Below are 6000 nucleotides of genomic sequence, written 5' to 3'. Positions count from 1 at the left end.
GGAGGCATTTCATAGTGGATTCATTTACTGTGGTAGGAGATGCACATGAGGATGCACCAAAGGCGAGTACTACTGATAACATACCATCATTTCCTAGATCTTCTCATATTGCTAGTATGGGAACGTTGTAGGCTACATTGGTGGTGAGCAACGAAGAATTGATTCCCTTGAAGATACAAAAGGTTCCAGGTATTTTAAAAATATTATCACTCATTTTGGACTAATGATCCCATGTTTTTTTTGCAAGAAATGATATTTTTTATAAAAATCTTAATGACGTTACATTGCAGATATTTGGGCCCACCATACGTAAAAGGTGGAACATCATACATGAACTAACCCTTATCCACTATTTTGATTTCATATCATTGCTAGAATAGTTTTCCTTTTATCCATTTCTTGAACTATATCAAAGGTAGCTTCAGTTTCTTTCTAAATCTAACAGGTTTGTTTTTGCTTTAAAGGTGGAATGACCAAGAAAAGAAGTTAAAAGATGAACTCACAAACTGTATGGTAGGGTTGTTTGAAAATGACACATTCGACAAGACTAAGCTCCTGGAAAAAGATGACACATATCTAAAGTATGTGAGGGACCAATACAGGACACATTTAGAGAAGAACGTAAAGTATGAGCATCCCCCCATGATTCCAGAGAGGGAGTGGAAGGACCTGATTTTGGATGCAAAGGAGAGAATTGAAAGGAAAAAAGGAAATACACCACCAGACGCTAGAAGAAAGGTATGTGATACTATTAAGAATGTGAATATGTACTAATTATTCATTATATTTATATAATCTAACATATTTCAAACTTTTCATAGATTGAGTGACACATCAAAGGCAACCAAGGCAAGACAAGAAAAGCATGGGCAACACAAACTCAGCTCTTGTGGTTATATGAAACTTGCCGCATGAATTGTAAGAATCAATAAATTAAGTATCACATCAAAATATTTATAAATTGTAAACAATTTTTTTTTGATCAAACAATACAAGAAAAATTCACAATACTAAGCAAAAATGCAGGGCTCTAAATTCAATAGAGCGCCCACGGAAGATGACAAGAGAATTGGCAACCAGCAAGGCTATATAGCTATGGCCAAATGGCTATGAGAATTGAGTGGGCAAACACGAGATTCTGATGCATCTGTCACAATGGTAATTAAGCTAAATGAAAATTATTTCAAATTGAATACTTAACCAATAATCTATTTGATGTTAACTTTCAACATAAACTGACTATATTTTTTTTAAATAAGAAAGCAATGATAACACTATGCGTGACATTGGAATGCAGCATGATAATCATGGAACAGAACCTGTACATGAAGGTCTGGATGTGCATCCTAGTAGTGGAGGTATTCATTTTCTATTCAATTTTTTTTATGTAATTATTAATACAATTAAACATCTTAAATTGAAAATTAGTGTAGTAATTTATGTAACCTTTATTGTTAATATTTTAGAGCATGTATTCGGTGGTGACCAAGTGGAGCATGATCCAGGTAGACAACATCAGGAACGTGATGTTCCCCAATTAGGTAAAGAGGACCACTATTATTCCTTTAAACAAATTTAATTTCAATTGGTGTATTGATTAATGTAACATTTCATATTTCAACTCCAGAGGATCTAGAGGGTGCTCAGCATGTCGAGGTTGAGGCTAGATAAAATGATGTGGAAGATGATGTGGCCCCATCAGGTAAAGAGTGTAACAGTTGTGTTCTTTAAATTAATGAAATACTTGTAACAATAATAAAAAAATGTTTTGAATTTAACCCAATTCTTTGTTATTGCAGAGGACCCCCCTTTGGTTCAGCATCCTCATCCTTTGTATAGGACTAGGCATACATCAAGAGCATGAGAAGAGGGCAGAACATCTAAGAATGGGGGAAATGATGAAGAAACCGATGTTCCACTTAGTCTTTTCATAGCTTCAAAGAAAAAACAAAGAAAGAAATGATTGTAATCTACCTTATTTGATAATGACTGATTTTTATGTGTTAATGAATGTAATTATGTGCTAATGAATGTTCATGAATGATATGTGTTGATGATTATTGATGAATGTTGTGTTTTAATGAAAGTTAATGAATTTTATGTGTTAATGAACGTTATGTGATAATTAATGAATGTTATATTTTAATAATGGATGAAAGAATGAATGAATGTTAGATGTTAACAGGGAATTTAGAGTGATGTTAGAGGGGGGGGAGGGGCCAAATGAGCTTCCACCTTCACATGGTTGGCCCTGTTAAGTAGAGAATATTAAACTATTCTCGAAACAAAGCGAAGCTCAATAAGATGTGAAATGTTTGAAAGGTGAGAGTCCACAAACAAATGTGAAATGTTTAAGTAGGCCTCCCAATGAAGTGGATCTCATAGACATGAAGAATCCTATATAGAGAATCATTGAGAGCCCTTGAAGAAGCAAATTTGAACTTCGATGAAGCAATACATGATGGAGGAATATCTTACAAGAGGAAATCAAAGTCATTATGGTGTCATCTAGATCTGAAATGTGGTCTACTTTTCAAAAAAGTAAAGATGCTTGATATGAATGTGTCCTAGTGGGGTGAATCTAGAAGACATATAATCCTATTGCAAAGAATCATGGAAAGTTCTAGAAGAAGCAACTTTTAATTCTGAAGTAGCAATGTGTACAAGAGATGTTCTCATTTGTAGATGAAGTATCAAGAGGAGGATCACTAGTCCATGGACCATGTCATTGTTGTTAAATACCTACGCTTTTGTTCATAGTCACTTGGTGTGGGAATGAATTCAACGAGATAGGGTAGGAGATCCTACATAATGTAATTTTTCACTATCCCTTGTTTCGAGTACAAATGGTTCTTTGAATTTATCTTGACAATAGAATGTCAGAATTTAATACCATAATCCATGATGAAAACTGCCAAAAATGGAAATTTATCTTAGTTCGCAATTACAAAATGCTTTTGTATAGGCCTCTCAAAGATTAAGTACATCAAATTGAGACTTTATAAATTGAGTGTATGTATTAGCAATCTCCCAAATTGTTCAATGGTCTCCAAACCTTGTGAATTTTTATTTTTATTTTAACTCAAATATGTATGGTATAGACATATCATTGGTTGTGTGATTTTTTTTTCCTTAAATGCTTCTACGACCAAAAGAGACAAGTTTTAGATGAAAATGGGGTCTTATGGGCCTTTTTGACACAATGGTAGGTTCTTTAGACCTAAAAATTACATCTGCATCAAGGAAAGTAGTTCAATCAGCATCAACACTCATAAGAGCAGATCAACTCCTAATATATATATATCAACAATCAGGCAAACAGATCAGATATGAAATTATTGTTTACTGCAGGCAATAGTGATCTTACTCCATTTGTGGTATGCAACATAATAGTACTCTTATGATTAATTATTCTCATATAGACATAGATAATAATACACAATGCAATATTATACTTGATACATAACCTCCCCTACATTGGATATGAGAAATAATATTGAATATCTAATTCTTAAATTGCTGCAATCAATCATGAGGGGGTTAATAGGGGAATACAAGGAGGGGAAACTGTGACGAGGTCCTCTTCTAAGTACACTACCCCATGGTGGATGACTGATGCCTCTGCCACATGTGGGCAAAGGGGGGCAAAGGTGTATCCTGCCCTTGGTCTTAGAAGGGAGGGATGCTCAGGACACCCTATTGTGGTTTCCCCATCAACCTCTACCATTGTGATTAAAGGGGTCTCAATCATAGAAGGGTGGATAAGGTAGCATGGATAGGGAGGGTAGGTACAAGTTTACCCACTAAGCACACCACCTCATATGGATGGCAGACTGCCACATGGGGCCAAGAGGGATGGTATATCCACTCTTGGGCTTAGCATGTGAATAGCTTTGGGTGCCCTATCATGTTTCTCATCCAAGCCCTATTATGGTTTAACTCCAATTATGCATTATAGATATTGTGTAGTTCACATAAAATTGAAATAGTTATGAATGTATGCTATCTAAACCTAGTTGAAACGGTTGCTCTATGAATTATACTTTCAATACTTGTCTAACATGATTGCAAGTTTTATCTTGATGAAAAGGTTTTATTGATAAAAATCTGAATGAGGTGAAGCACACCAGCTAGAGGAATATGTGGACTAAAGAAACAAACCTATGGATAAATCCAAACATGGCAGAATCCTTGTTGCAGCTTTTGTTCTCTGTAAGCATTCAGAAAAACGTTGAATTTGTGATCTATAATTTACATGTTTCTCAATTTGGTTGACATCTTCAAAATAGACTCAAAAACTTATTTTTAGTACCGTGTGTTATTATACTTACCTTTTAATGTTCTTTAAAAAAAGAATGGTTGCAGACAGTGAAGTTCCTTGCAAATAGAAGAAGCTCAGTTTGCTTTTGTGACTTTGTCTGTTATGTCTGATTGTCAACAAAATACAGAGACATACTGAAGATGATTATGGTTCATGGTTGTTTTTTTAGTTGAAACCATTATTATGAATTTTATGAATTTTTTTTTTAACATTGACATGGTCAAAGCCTTAACTATGCATACTGTTCTCTTCAGATTATTATCTTACCCCACCTTTTCCATTTTAATTCATTTTAGTTTGATTCAATCTTTTAGTCAAGTTTAATGATAGTTTCTATTATGCCTTTTTAATAACAAAGATTAGATGTAGACATTTGCTTTTCCTTCTATGTTAGTGTGTTCTTACGAGGTCAATTCTTTCTTATCTCAAGAAACCTCATTGACCTACAAATTCTTATACTACGCTACTTACTACCACTAATATCTTAACAAAAGCACACAAACATGTAAGATAAAACTCTCTCTAGAGAAGCCTAAGAAACATTGTAATTAAAATGCCTTGACCTCTTTCCAAGCATTTGATAATTAAAAGTCTTAAATCCTGTCCAAATCATAGGACAAACATTCAAATCCCGAGATCTTTAATTCCCCTAATAAATGGATCCATGGTAGAAGCCTATAGAAAATGTGTTCCACAATAGAAAGGCAGATTCAAATTCAATTTTGACATTGCTCCAAATGAAAACCCAGGTATTGCAGGAAGTGGAGGACTCATTATGGATAGTGAATGCAAAGCCCTTTGCATTATTAAGCTTTAGCCCTCCACTTTGGCATTAGGGGACTAGAGATAGAAGAATGCTCACTCCTTGTGATCAAAGGAATGCAAAAGAAGGGAGTGACCAACAGGAGGTTATATAATATTAGAACAGTATTAGTGCTAAGCACAAACATAACTTTTGCACATTGTTATGAATAGGCAAAGTTGGCAAACAAACTAGCGGAACTCCTCATCTCCAGAGGAACCCTTCAAAGAAATCAAATAATTTACTAATGTCATTACAGAACTATCCAAAAGCAAACACTGGATTTCACTTATAAGATAAATAATTTCAATAATTTGAGCGAACAGTCATCTGACATCCCATGTTTAAACCTTTCCCGCTAGCATGCAAATATGTAAACTAAGCTCTAAGGACTTGGAAAATAAACAACTATAAGCAATCTGTTCTATACAATAGAAAACTAGGATCATATAGAACCTATGTTTTTGTTCTAATTAATCAGCCCTGAACAAATAAAAGAATGTGATAACATAGAACCTATTGTTTTATGCTCAGAAATAATAGTGGAATTCAACTTGCAATACTGTTATTTCCAGAGTTTACAAAAATTCTTCCCAACTTGTTTAGATTCTGATGTTCATGAAATATGCAGGGTTGGGTGTTATTAACAGTACAAGCACATTTTCCTTCACTAAAGCCGCTGGCATGTGACATGGGAAGTGCATACAAAGCTGGGATTTGCAAGCAGGTGGAAGGTGGACAGACCATAATACTCTACACTGGTCTGTATGTCATGGCTCTTGGTGTTGGAGGCATTAAGGGCTCTTTGCCTGTTCATGGGGTAGAACAATTCGATGAGAATGATGGAAGAGAGAGAGAAAGCCGATATCAAATTTCT

Source organism: Cryptomeria japonica, chromosome 7 (genome assembly GCF_030272615.1).
Source record: "Cryptomeria japonica chromosome 7, Sugi_1.0, whole genome shotgun sequence".
Classification (NCBI taxonomy): Eukaryota; Viridiplantae; Streptophyta; class Pinopsida; order Cupressales; family Cupressaceae; genus Cryptomeria; species Cryptomeria japonica.
Note: the sequence above shows the minus strand (reverse complement) of the source record.